Raw genomic sequence first — 13,341 nt, 5'->3', positions numbered from 1 at the left:
TACAGTAAGTGTCATGAAGCAAAGTTTACATATTTAGTATTTTTATATTCTAATGTATTTTCTCAAATCTTTGTTAACATTTTATAAATACAGTTTTTCATCAGGGAGGACAGGTACATATGATTTCTTTTTACAGATAACTAATTAAAGGTTTTGAAAGAGCCCAGGCTATATCAGGGACAAGTTAGTAATAACACCATACATACACCAGACTTTTAAATAATCAGAAGTTTTGAACATTTCTTAGTTTTAAGAAATGGTGACTTTTAGCTAAACTGATACTGCTAGTCTAATTTTATTTCCTACACTCATAAATCATACTGATCTGCAAGTAACATCAGTCTTTCTGAAAAATTTTAAATTAACTTAACTATAAGTTGTTAATTTTTAGGGTTTCTAGTTGGAATATTAATATACCTTCAGATATAGCAATTGGAAATATTTTATCCCATTCTATTAGTAACTGTTAACTCTGTTTACATTGTCTTTGGATATACAATATTTTTTTTTATTTTTTAGGGAGTTTGTATACTCCTCTGTTGCCTGTGCCATTGAAATCATATCCAAGAAATCACTGCCAATTTCAATGTTGTGAGGTTTAATGACCCAGATTTTCTCCTAAAAGTTTATAGTCTTAAGATTTATATTTAGGTCTATTATCTATTTTGAGTTAATATTTGTATATGGGATTAGGTAAGGGTCCAATTTTATTCTTTTCCATGTAATTATTATTTTTTAACAATATTTAGTTAAAAGATTAATATTTCCACCACCAAATGTTTGTGGAAACCTTGTCAAAAATAACTTGACAATATAGGGAAGAATTTAGCTCTAGGCTTTTATTTAACTCCAATGGTTTATATATCTGCCTTTAGAATAGTACTACACTGTTTCAATTATTGTAGCTTTATATGGTTTGAGGTCGGAAAATATATATCTTCTAGCTTTGTTCTTTTTCAAGATCGTTTTGGGTACCTAGAGTCCATATTCCATATTAGGATAGATTTTTTTCTGAAAAATAAATATATAAATATATGATAGTTTCACCTAAAAAATAGAAAAAAAATATTCTCTGGTAAGAAAGAAAGCAAAAAGAAATATTGAAATATTATCTTTAAGTCATCAAAAGCTTGGTATCAGACAAATGAAACTGTTATGTGAGATTATCATTTTTAATTTTAGATAAATTGCCATAATACTAGATGTCAACTACTAAGCCAAGCATGGGAGGGAGGGATGGGGAGAGAATGGGGTGGGGATTGGGTGGGGGCTGACTGGGAAAAGTGTGCATGTATGTCTACAAAAGTATGTATCCTACTATGATGTATGAATACAGTGCACCAATAAAAAAAAAACAATTCTAACTTTTTATTCAGAACATCTATTTACCTTCACCTACTACAGTACCTCAGAATGGACCCTCCAAAAGGAACCTTTCCACCTGGATAAAAAAACAATGTATAGCTTCATCTCTTTAAAGATTTTCAGTTATGATAGGAACAAACGTCCATAAAAACTAATTAAAAAATTTGACATCGCCTTTTGCTTTACTAATTCTGGGGTAACTGAAGTATAAAAATATTACATATTTCTTTGCTTAACATAATATGCTAAGAAATACTACAACTATATTTATGAGCTTTTTTCCATCTTCAAGTAAGAACATAATATGGTTCTACCACTGAGGACAAATTAATAATCAATCTCATGACACTTAACAGGATGAAAGGCATAAAAAGATAAAATGACTTTGGCTTTCTTTAAAATAAACAAAAATCTAACATTGACTCTGAAATGCCAGATTCAACAAAAAGAACTATAAAAAATTATAGCAGCAAGTCATTATTTCACTACACATGAAGAATTCTGACATAGCAATAGCATCTTTATCATTTTCCTCCCTTCAATCTGTATTATCTTTTTTATGCTTTTCTTGCTTTTTGGTTTTAGGCAGCTCAAGGCTTGCCCACTGCATAGGTTCAGCTTTTCCCATGGTGATCTCAATCTTTGTTTCAGTCATAATTACATAGCTTTGCTTTGCATCAATCACATCCCATAATTTCACATTTTAATGAAATTTTTTTTCTTTTTTTAAATACAGAATTTAACTTCTACTTGACTACATTCTGGAAGTAAATTTTTAGCATAAACTGAAATGGTGACTTCACCCCCAGTTTGATGCCATTCATGTCTACATGGAACAAGTTTTTTTTCCCCAACATACTGTTTCGTTCACTTATTTTTGTGTGTGTGGTACAGCCATCTTGGGCTAAAAATGTATTAAAATCAGAGGTTTTCCTTTTACAATATCTCCAATATATCATCCCCTCATGGAAAATAGGTATTCTAGAATGACAGACACAGACTTCTTCTATTCTCTGTAGATGCTGTGTCTTTGAACACCCTCTATTTTTACTTGTGGTCCCAATCTTAATTTTATCACTGTCTTCTTTTTTGTCATCTTCACTCCCTGATGACAGCTTAAATTCATCAAGTTCTTGTTTTAGGGAGGCAAATATTTTTAATTCCAAATTTGTCATTGGTTCATCTGGGATTGGCCTTTTTATTGCTTATACTGGTTTAGGGGTTTGAATGATGTGCCACTAAAATTTGGGTTTTAATTCAGATAGTTTTTTTCTTCTCTGTAGTTTGACTTTGAGTTTGACTGGGTCAGGTGGCTTCTCACTATTATGTCTACCTTTTGTACAGCCTACAATGCTTAAGAAATCAGAAAAATCAGTTGTCCTTCTCTTACAGCAAGACCAACCCTTTAATGCATCATAAAAGACTGGAACACCTAGGCGGTATGTGCAAGGATCATCCACATTGGTCTCAGGGTTGAAGCACTGGCTGCAGCCCTGATTGTAAGACAGCAGGGCCATTTTTCTTTCCCATCATCACAAGCAGGCCCAGAATGAATGAACCACAAGAGAGTGATATTTCAGCTCCCCTATGGCCAGAACTGGTGTGTCGTCTCCATGACTGTGCCTTTCTGTTGATTTAAAAAAAGGTATGGTGATTTTCATATTTAGGTCTGGTTGCTCTAGTTTGGATAGGTGTTAAATTTGTATCAAAATTAGGAGAAGTTGATGATCATGTTAGGTCTCATTATTAATGTTAGGGTTAGACTAAAAAATTAGGGTAAGGGTTAGTCTTTATGTAGGTTTTAAAGTAAAGGAATGGTTGTTTTTAGAGTTAGGCCTGGACATTTAGTTTGGATACATGTTAGATTTTACACTGGAATGAGGAATAGGATATGTTTGGCATTGTAATTTTAGGATTGTAATTAGGATTAGGGTTAGGGTTAGCCTTTCTGTTCAGTTGAAAGTAAAGTGTTTATTAGATTTAGAGATGGGTGCTAAAATTTGGATAAGTGTTAGAATTGGCACTACAATTAGGAAAAGGAAATGATTAGGTTAAATATGAATATTAATATAAGGGTTAGATTTAGGGCTAGAGTTAGCCTTTCTATTGGTTTTAAAATGAAGTTATGGTGATTTTCAGAGTTAGGTCTGGTTGCTCCAGTTTGAATAGGTGTTACAATTTGTATCAAAATTAGGAGAAGTTGATGATCCTGTTGGATTTCTTTATTAATGTTAAGGTTAGACTTAGGGTTAGGATTAGCATTTGTGTAGGTTTTCAAGTAAAGGTATGGTATTTTTCAGAGTTAGGCCAGGCATTAAAATTTGGATACATGTTAGATTTTACATTAAAATGAGAAATAGGAGATGGTGGGCATAGTGATTTTAGGATTGCAATTAGGATTAAGGTTAGAATTAGCCTTTCTGTTCAGTTGAAAGTAAAGTTGTGGTGTTTGTTAGATTGAGGCATAGGTGCTAACATTTGGATAAGTGTTAAGAGTTGGCACTGCAATTAGAAAAAGGATATGATCTGGTTTAATCTGTGTATTAATATATGGGTTAGACATAGAGTTAGGTTTAGCTGCAGCCTTTCTGTTGGTTTTTAAACTATGATGATTTTCAGTGTTAGGTCTTGTTCCTCAAGTTTGGGTAGGTGTTAGAATTTGTATCAAAATTAGAAGGTGATGCTCCTGTTAGGTCTCAATAATAATGTTAGGGTTAGATTTAGGGTTAGTGTTAAGGTTAGCCTTTGTGTGGGTTTTAAAGTAAAAGTATGGTGTTTTTCAGAGGTAAGCCAAGACATTATTGTTCAGATATGTGTTAGATTTTACATTGAAATGAGGAACAAAAGAGGGTAAGCATTGTAATTTGAGGATTGCAATTATGATTGGGGTTAGAATTAGCCTTTTTTTTCAGTTGAAAGTAAAGTAATGGCGTTTGTTAGATTTAGAAATGGGTGCTAAAGTTGGATACGTGTCAGAACTACAATTAGGAAGAGGAGATGATCAGGTTAAATATGGATATTAATGTAATGGTTAGACTTAGGCTTATGGTTAGAGTTAGCCTTTCTGTTGGTTGAAAAGCAAAGATATGGTGATTTTCAGAGTTAGGTCTGGTTTCTAAAGTTTGGATAGGTGTTAAAATTTGTATCAACATTAGGAGAAGGTGATAATCATGTTAGGTCTCATTATTAATGTTAGGGTTAGACTTAGGGTTAGGGTTTGGGTTATCCTTTGTGTAGGTTTCAAAGTAAAGGTATGGTGTTTTTCAGAGTTTGTCCAGGGCATTAGTGTGTGGATCCATGTTAGATTTTACACTGGAATGAGGAACAGGAGATAGTGGGCTTCGTAATTTTAGGATTGCAATTAGGATTAGGGTTAGGGATAACCTTTCTGTTCACTTGAAAGTAAAGTTATGGTGTTTGTTAGATTGAGGCAAGGGTGCTAATGTTAGGATCAGTGTTAGTTTTGGCACTGCAATTAGAAAAAGGAGATGATCAGGTTAAATATGGATATTAATGTAAGGGGTATACTTAGGTTTATGGTTAGCCTTTCTGTGGGTTTTTAAATGAAGGTATGGTGATATTAAGAGTTATGTGAGTTATGTCTGGTTGCTCATGTTTGGATAGTTGCTAGAATTTGTATCAAAATTAGGAGAAGGTGATAATCATTTTAGGTCTCATTAATAATATTAGGGTTAGACTTAAAGTTACGGTTAGCCTTGTGTACATTTTAAGGTAAATGTTTTGTGTTTTTCAGAGTTAGGCTGGGTCAATAATGTTTGGATACATGTTAGATTTTACATTGGAATGAGGAATAGTAGATGGTAGGCATTTTAACTTTAGAATTGCCATTAGGATTAGGGTTAGCCATTCTGTTCAGTTGAAAGTAAAGTTATGATTTTGTTACAATTAGGCATGAGTGCTAATTTTTGATTGATCATGTTTGGTCTTGTTAATAATGTTAGCTTTAGAGTTAGATTTAGGGCTAGATTTAGCTTTTGTGTAGATTTTATTTATGTATTTATGTATTTATTTATTTTGGTGGTACTGGTGATGGAACCCTTCTACCACCAGGCTACACTTTCAGACCTATTTTATATTTTATTTGGAAACAGGGTCTCTTAAGCCAACAAGGCTGGCTTCATACCTGCTCGATCCTCCTGTCTCCTCCTCCCAAGCATGGAGATTAAAAGTGTGCTACACTGAGATTCCATCTAACCCCAGTCAGAGTAGCAAGCATAAAGAAATCAAACAACAACAAATGCTGGCGAGGATGTGGGGAAAGAGGAACTCTTTTACACTGTTGGTGGGAGTGCAAACTAGTTCAGCCACTATGGAGATCTGTGTGGAGATTCCTAAGAAAGGTGGGAATAGATCCACCATATGATCCAGCTATACCACTCCTGGGTATCTTTCCAAAAGGGTTGAATTCAGAGAAATACAGCAACATATGCATACCTATGTTCATAGCAGCACAATTTGTAATAGCCAAAATATGGATCCAACCCAGATCACCATCAACAGATGAATGGATAGCAAAACTGTGGGAAATACACACAATGGAATTCTATTCAGCCATAAAGAAGAACAAAATTATATCATTTGCAAGAAGATGGAAAGCCCTGGAAAGCATCATGTTAAGTGAGAGCAGCCAAGCACAGAAGGAGAAGATACACATGTTTCCTCTAATATGCCCAAACTAGAAAACACAAAGGATACCAGTAGGACCCCAGATATTAGAGGGGAAATACTAGCTAAGTTTTAATGGAAAGATAGGAGAGGAGAAAGGCCGATCTTGATTAAGGAGCATCTTCACCTGAACATGTGTAAAATTATGAATAAGACATGGTTAACCTGGCCAACCATTGGTGGGGGGGGGGAGAGAAAACAGGGGCGGGGGGGAGAGGGCACCAAATATAGTGTAAATGTATACTATTTATGTTCAATAAAAAAATTGTTAAAAAAAAAAAAAGTGTGCACCACCATGCCCAGCTTGTATAGGTTTTAAAGTAAAGGTGTGGTTATTTTCAGAGTTTTTCCAGGATGTTAATGTTTGGATATGTGTTAGATTTTCATTGGAATGAGGAGTAGGAGATGGTGGACATTGTAACTTTAAGACTGAAATTAGGATTAGTGTTAGGGTTAGCATTTATATTTGGTTGAAAGTAAAGTATGGGGTTTATTGGATGTTGGAATGAGGTTAGTGGGCATTTTAACTTTAGGATTGCAATTAGGATTAGGATTAAGGTTGTGTTAGCCTTTCTGTTCAGTTGAAAGTAGAGTTATGGTGTTTATTGGATGGGTGCTAAAGTTTGGATAAGTGTTAGAATTGTCACTGCCGTTAAAAAAAGGAAATTATCAGGTTAAATCCGGGTATTAATGTAAGGGTTATTAGACTTAGAGTTAGGGTTAGCATTTCTGGTGGTTTTAAATCAAAGGTATGAAGACAGGAGGATCATGCAGGCTTGAAGCCAGCCATGCTGGCTTAAGAGACCCTTGTTTCCAAATAAAAAAGTATAAAAATAAAAATAGGTATGGGAGTGTAGCCTGGAGGTAGAAGGGTTTCCAGGAACCCCAGGACCATCAAAATAAATTAAAAAATGAATGAATTAATAAATAAATAAATAAATCAAAGGTATGGTGATTGCTTTTTAGAGTAAGGTCTGGTTGCTCAAGTTTGAATAGTTAGAATTTGTTTCAAAATTTAAGGAAGATGATGATCATGTTAGGTCTCATTAATAATGTTAGAATTAAACTCAAATTTAGGGTTAGGGTTAAGGTTAGCCTTTGTGTAGGGTTTAAAGTAAAGGTATAATGTTTTTCCTATATAGACCGGGGTGTTAATGTTTGGATATGTGTTAGATTTTTACATTGGAATGAGGAAAAAGAGATGATGGATGCTGTAACTTTAGGAATACAATTAGGAATAGGAATAGAGTTAAATTTTGTGTTTGGTTGAAAGTAAAGTTATAGTGTATATTAAATTTAGGCATGGGTGCTAAATTTGGATACATGTTAGAATTGACAATGAGGTTAGACTTAGGGTTAGTGTTAGCCTTTCTGTTCGTTTTTTTTTGTTGTTGTTGTTTTTGTTTTGGTGGTACTGGGATTCCTGGAAGCCCTTCTACCTCTGGTCTCGCTCCCAGACCTATTTTTTTAAAAATATTTTTATTTGCAAACAGGGTCTCTCAAGCCAGCACGGCTGGCTTTGAACCTGCGCAATCCTCCTGTCTCCGCCTCCCAAGCACAGGGATTACAAGCATGTGCCACCACCCCCGGCTTTTCTGTTGGTTTTAAAACAAAGGTATGGTGCTTTTCATAGGTGTGGTTTCTCAAGTGTGGATAGTTGTTAGAATCTGTATCAAAATTAAAACAAGGTGATGATCATGTGTGGTCATATTAATAATTTTAGGGTTAGGGTTAATGTTAGCCTTTGTGTAAGTTTTAAAGTAAATGTATAGTGTTTTGCAGAGTTAGACTGGGGCATTAATGTTTGGATATGTGTTAGATTTTCATTGAAATGAGGAATAATACATGGTAGACATTGTAACTTTAGGACTACAATTAGGATTAGGGTTAGAGTTAGCCTTTCTGTTTGGTTGAAAGCAAAGTTATGGTGTTTATTGGATTTTAGTAAGAGTGCATTTAGGAAAAGGAGATGTTTGGGTTAAATCTGGGTATTAATGAAGGGTTAGACTTAGGGTTAGGATTTGGGATAGCCTTTTTTTTGGTTTCAAAAAGAACATATGGTGATTTTTCAGAGGTAGGTCTGGTTGCTCAAGTCTAGATATTTGTTAGAATTTGTATCAAAATTACTAAACAGTTATGATTATGTTAGGTCTTCTTAATAATGTTCGGGTTAGACTTAGGGTTAGGTTTAGGGTTAGTCTTTGCATATTTTTTAAAGTAAAGGAATGGTGTTTTTTAGAGTTAAGCCAGTGCATTGAAGTTTGGATATGTGTTAGATTTTATATTGAAATGAGAAATAAGAGATGGTGGGCATTCTAACTTTAGGATTGTAATTAGTCTTAAGGTTAGGGTTAGCCTTTTTGTTTGGTTGAAAGTACAATTATGGTGTGTGTTAGTTTTAGATATGGGTGCTAAAGTTTGGATAACTGTTAATATTGGCACTGCAATTAGGAAAATGAGATGATTGGGTTTAATCTGAAAATTAATGTAAGGGTTATAATTAGGGTCAAGATAAGGGTTAGCCTTTATGATCATTTGGCAATTTTCAGAATTAGGTCTGTTCCTCAAGTTTGGGTATTTATTAGAATTTGTATCATAATTAGGAGAAGGTGATGATCATGTTAGGTCTCAATAATAATATTAGGGTTAGACAGGGTTAGGGTCAGGGTTAGTCTTTGTGTAGGTTTTAAAGTTTGGCGTTGTTTAAGTTAGGTTGTGCCATTAATGTTTGGCTATGTGTTAGATTTTACATTGGAAGGAGGAAAAATAGATGGTGGATGTTGTAAATTTAGGATTGGAATTATGATTAAGTTAGGGTTAGTCTGTTTGGTTGAAAGTAAAGTTATGGTGTTTACTGGATTTAATCAAGGGTGCTAAATTTGGATAAGTATTAGAATTGCCACTGTATTTAAGAATAGGAGAAGATCTGGTTAATTCTGGGTATTAATGTAAGGGTTAGACATAGGGTTAGGATTAGGTTTAGCCTTTCTGTTGATATTAAAAGCAACCTATGGTGACTTTTAGAGTTCGGTGTGGTTGCTCAAGTTTGGATATTTGTTAGGATTTGTATCAATATTAGAAGGAATGATGATTATGCTAAGCCTTATTAATACTGTTAAGTTTAGACATAGGTTTAGGGTTAGGGTTAGCGTTTGTGTAGGTTTTTAAGGAAAGATATGGTGTTTATCAGAGTTAGACCAGTGTTTTAAAGTTTGGGTATATGTAATATTTTATATTGGAATGAGGAATAATATATGGTGGATGTTGTAACTTTAGAATTGCAATTAGGCTTAGGTTTAAGCTTAACATTTCTTTTCAGCTGAAAGTAAATATATGGTGTTTATTGGGTTTAGGAGAGGGTGCTAAAGCCTGGAAAAGTGTTAGAATTGGCACTGCGATTAGGAATAAAAAAGATTGAATTAAATCTGAGTACTGATGTAAGGGTTAGGTTTAGGGTTAGGGTTATGGCTAAAGTTTCTGTTGGTTTTAAAAGAAACATATGGTGATTTTCAGAGTTAGGTGTGGTTGCTCAAGTTTGGATAGTTGTTAGAATTTGTATCAAAATTAGGATAAGCTGGTAATCATGTTAGGTCTCATTAATTATGTTAGGTATTGACTTGGAGTAAGGGTTAGGGTTAGCTTTTTGTAGGTTTAATGTAAGGGTTTGACTTAGAGTTAGGGTTAGGGTTAGGGTTAGGGAGAGCTTTTTTTTTTTTTGGTTTTAAAAGAAACCTATGGTGATTTCCAGAGTTAGGTGTGGTTGCTCATGTTTGGGTTCTTATTAGAATTTGTATCAAAATTAGGAGGAGGTGAGGATCATGTTAGGTCTCATTAATAATTTTAGGATTAGACTTAGGAGTAGGGTTAGAGTTAGCCCTTGTGTAGGTTTACAAAGAAAGGTATGGTGTTTTACAGGATTAGGCTGGTGTTTTAAAGTTTAGGTATGTGTAAGATTTTACATTAGAATGAGGACTAATACATGGTGGACTTTGTAACTTGAAATGCAATTAGCCTTAGGGTTAAGAGAGAGTGCTAAACTTTGGATAAGTGTTAGAATTGGCACTGCACTTAGGAATAGGAGTTGATAGCATTAAATCTGGGTATTAATGTAAGGGTTAGATTTTGGATTAGGCTTATGGTTAGCCTTTCTTTTTGTTTTAAAACAAACAAAACAGTTTAGTTGCTCAAGTTTGAATAGTAGTTAAATTTTAGGTATTTGCAGAGTTTGGATAGTTGTTAGATTTTGTATCAAAATTAGGAGGTTGTAATGATGATGTTAGGTCTCATTAAAAATGTAAGGTTTACACTTAGGGTTAGGGTTAGTGTTTGCCTTTGTGTTCATTTTAAAGTGATTGTGTTTTTCAGAATTATACCTAGTAACTAATGTTTGGAGAGGTGTTAGGTTTTACACTGCAGTGAGGAATAAGAGATTCTGGGCATTGTAACTTTGGGATTTCAAATAGGATTAGGGTTAGGGTTAGGCTTAGCATCTCTGTTCAGCTGAAAGTAAAGGTTTTGTGTTTATTGTGTTTAGGCATGTATCCTAAAGTTTGGATAACTTATTATTGGCACTGCAATTAGGAAAAGTAGGTAATTGGGTTGAGTTTGGGCATTCATGTAAGGTATAGATTTAGGGTTAAGGTTAGCATTATTGTTGGTTTCAAAAGAAACATGGTGATTTTCAGAGTTCAATGTAGTTGCTAAAGTTTGGATAGTTAGAATTTGTATCAAAATTAGGAGGAGGTAAGGATTATTTTAGGTCTTGTTAATTATGTTAGTTATAGACTTAAGGTTAGGGTTAGCATTAGCTTTTGTAGAGGTTTAATGTAAGGGTTTGATTTAGGATTAGGCTTAGGGTTAGCATTTTTGTTGTATTTAAGAAAAAGATATGGTGATTTTCAGATTTAGGTGTGGTTGCTCATGTTTGGATTGTTGTTAGAATTAGTATCAAAATGAAAAGGAGGTTCTGGGTGTGGTGGTGCACACTTGTAATCTCTATGCTTGGGAGGCAGAACCAGGAGGATCACGCAGGTTTGAAGCCAGCCTCACTGGCTTAAGAGACCCCATTTCCAAATAAAAAAAAGTATAAAAGTAGGTCTGGGAGTGTAGCCCGGAGGTTGAATGGTTTCCAGGAACCCCAGTACTACCAAACCAAAAAAAAAAAAAAAAAAGGAAAGGAGGTGAGTTCATGTTAGGTAACATTAATAATGTTAGGATTAGACTTATGGTTAGGGTTAGACTTTGTATAGGTTTTCAAGGAAAGGTTTGGGTTTTTCAGAGTTAGGCCAAGGCATTAATGTTTGGGTATGTGTTAGATTTTTTCATTGCAGTGAGAAATAAGAGATGCTAGGCATTGTAACTTTGGGATTTAAAATAGGATTAGGGTAGTTTAGTATTTCTGTTTAGTTGAAAGAAAAGTTTTTGTGTTTATTGTGTTTGGGCATGGGTGCTAAAGTTTGAATAACTGTTATTATTGGCACTGAAATTAGGAAAAATAGATGATCATATTAAGTTTGGGTATAATTTAAGGTTTAGATTTAAAAAATAGGGTAAAAGTTAGCATTTCTGTTGCTTTTAAAAGAAGCATATGGTGATTTCCAGAGCTTGATGTTGTTGCTTAAGTTTGGATAATTGTTACAATTAGTATCAAAAATAGAAGGAGGTAAGGATCATGTTAGGTCTTGTTAATTATGTTAGGTATAGACTTAGGGTTAGGGTTAGTGTTTCTATTGATTTTAAAAGAAACATATGTTGAGTTAGGTGTTGTTGTCATGTTTGGATAGTTATTAGAATTTGTATCAAAATTATGAGGAAGTGAGGATCATGTTATGTCTCATTAGTAATGTTAGGATTAGACTTAGTGTTAGGGTTAGCCTCTGTTTAGGTTTTTAAGGAAAGGTATGGTGTTTTTCAGAGTTAGGCCAGTGTTTTATAGTTTGGGTATGTGTTATGTTTTATGTTACAGTGAAAAACATGAGATGCTGGGTATTGTAATATAAGATTTCAAATAGCATTAGGGTTAGGGTAAGAATTTATGTTCAGTTGAAAGTAAAGTTTGGATAGTTGTTAAAAGTTGTATCAAAATTAGGAGAAGGTGAGGATCATGTTAGGTCTTGTTAATTATGTTAGGTGTAGACTTACGGTTAGGGTTAGGTTTAGCTTTTGTGTAGGTGTAATGTAAAGGTTTGACTGAGGGTTAGTGTTAGGGTTAGTGTTTCTGTTGGTTTTAAAAGAAACCTATGGTGATTTTCCAAGTTAGGTGTTGTTGCTCATATTTGGATAGTTGTTAGAATTTGTATCAAAATTAAGAGGAGGTGAGGATTATTTTAGGTCTCATTAATGATGTTAGTATTAGACTTGGGAGTAGGGCTAGGGTTAGCCTTTTTTACGTTTTCAAAGAAAGATATGGTGCTATTCAGAGTTAGGCCATGGCGTTAATTTTTGGATATGTGTTAGATATTACATTGCAATGAGAAATAAGAAATGTTGGGTATTGTAATTTAGGATTAGGGTTAGCAATTCTGTTCAGTTGAAAGTATTTTATTGATTTGGTTTTGACATGGGTGCTAAAATTTTCATAACTGTTATTATTGGCACTGCAATTAGGAAAAATAGATTATTGGATTAAGTTTGGATATTAATGTAAGGTTTAGATTTATAAATAGGGTAAAAGTTAGCATTTTCATTGCTTTCAAAGAAATATATGGTGATTTCCAGAGCTAGGTGTGGTTGCTTAAGTTTGGATAGTTGTTACAGTTAGTATTAAAAACAGGAGGAGTGATGATTATGTTAGGTCATGTTAATTATGTTAGGTATATAGACTTAGGGTTAGTGTTAAGGTTAGCCTTTGTGTAGGTTTAATGTAGGGGTTTGACTTAGCATTAGGGTTAGCGTTAGGGATAACATTTCTGTTGGTTTTAAAAGAAACATATGTTGTGTTTCCAAGTTAGGTATGATTGCTCATGTTGTTAGAATTTTTATCAAAATTAAGAGAAGGTAAGGATCATGTTAATGTGTTAATAATGTTAGGATTAGACTTAGAGTTAGGGTTAGGGTTAGCTTTTGTTTAGGTTTTGTAGGAAAGGTATGGTGTTTTTCAGAATTAGCCCAGTGTTTTAAAGTATGGGTATCAGAAGATTTTAGATAGTTGCAGAGTTTGGATAGTTGTTAGATTTTGTATCAAAATTAGGAGGATGTGATGATGATGTTAGGTCTCATTAAAAACATTAGGATTCAACTTTGGATTGTGTTTAGGGTTTGCCTTTGTGTTCATTTTAAAGTAAAGGCATT

At 33.9% G+C, this 13,341-nt stretch overlaps 1 protein-coding gene and 1 pseudogene across 5 annotated transcripts in view; one reads left to right on the top strand and one right to left on the bottom strand.

The window, feature by feature from the left end:
• Positions 1 to 13,341, top strand: part of NLGN1 (neuroligin 1) — a gene marked incomplete at both ends in the record, with an annotated part of 775,643 nt that overhangs the window by 581,585 nt on the left and 180,717 nt on the right. The window lies entirely within an intron of this gene.
• On the bottom strand, positions 1,904 to 2,882 carry LOC308263127 (cysteine and histidine-rich domain-containing protein 1-like; annotated as a pseudogene). Its single transcript has one exon. The product of its transcript is annotated as a cysteine and histidine-rich domain-containing protein 1-like (transcript).

This window comes from Muscardinus avellanarius, assembly GCF_963383645.1.
Source record: "Muscardinus avellanarius genome assembly, chromosome: 5".
NCBI lineage: Eukaryota > Metazoa > Chordata > Mammalia > Rodentia > Gliridae > Muscardinus > Muscardinus avellanarius.
This window is presented reverse-complemented; position numbering and strand designations above follow the sequence as displayed.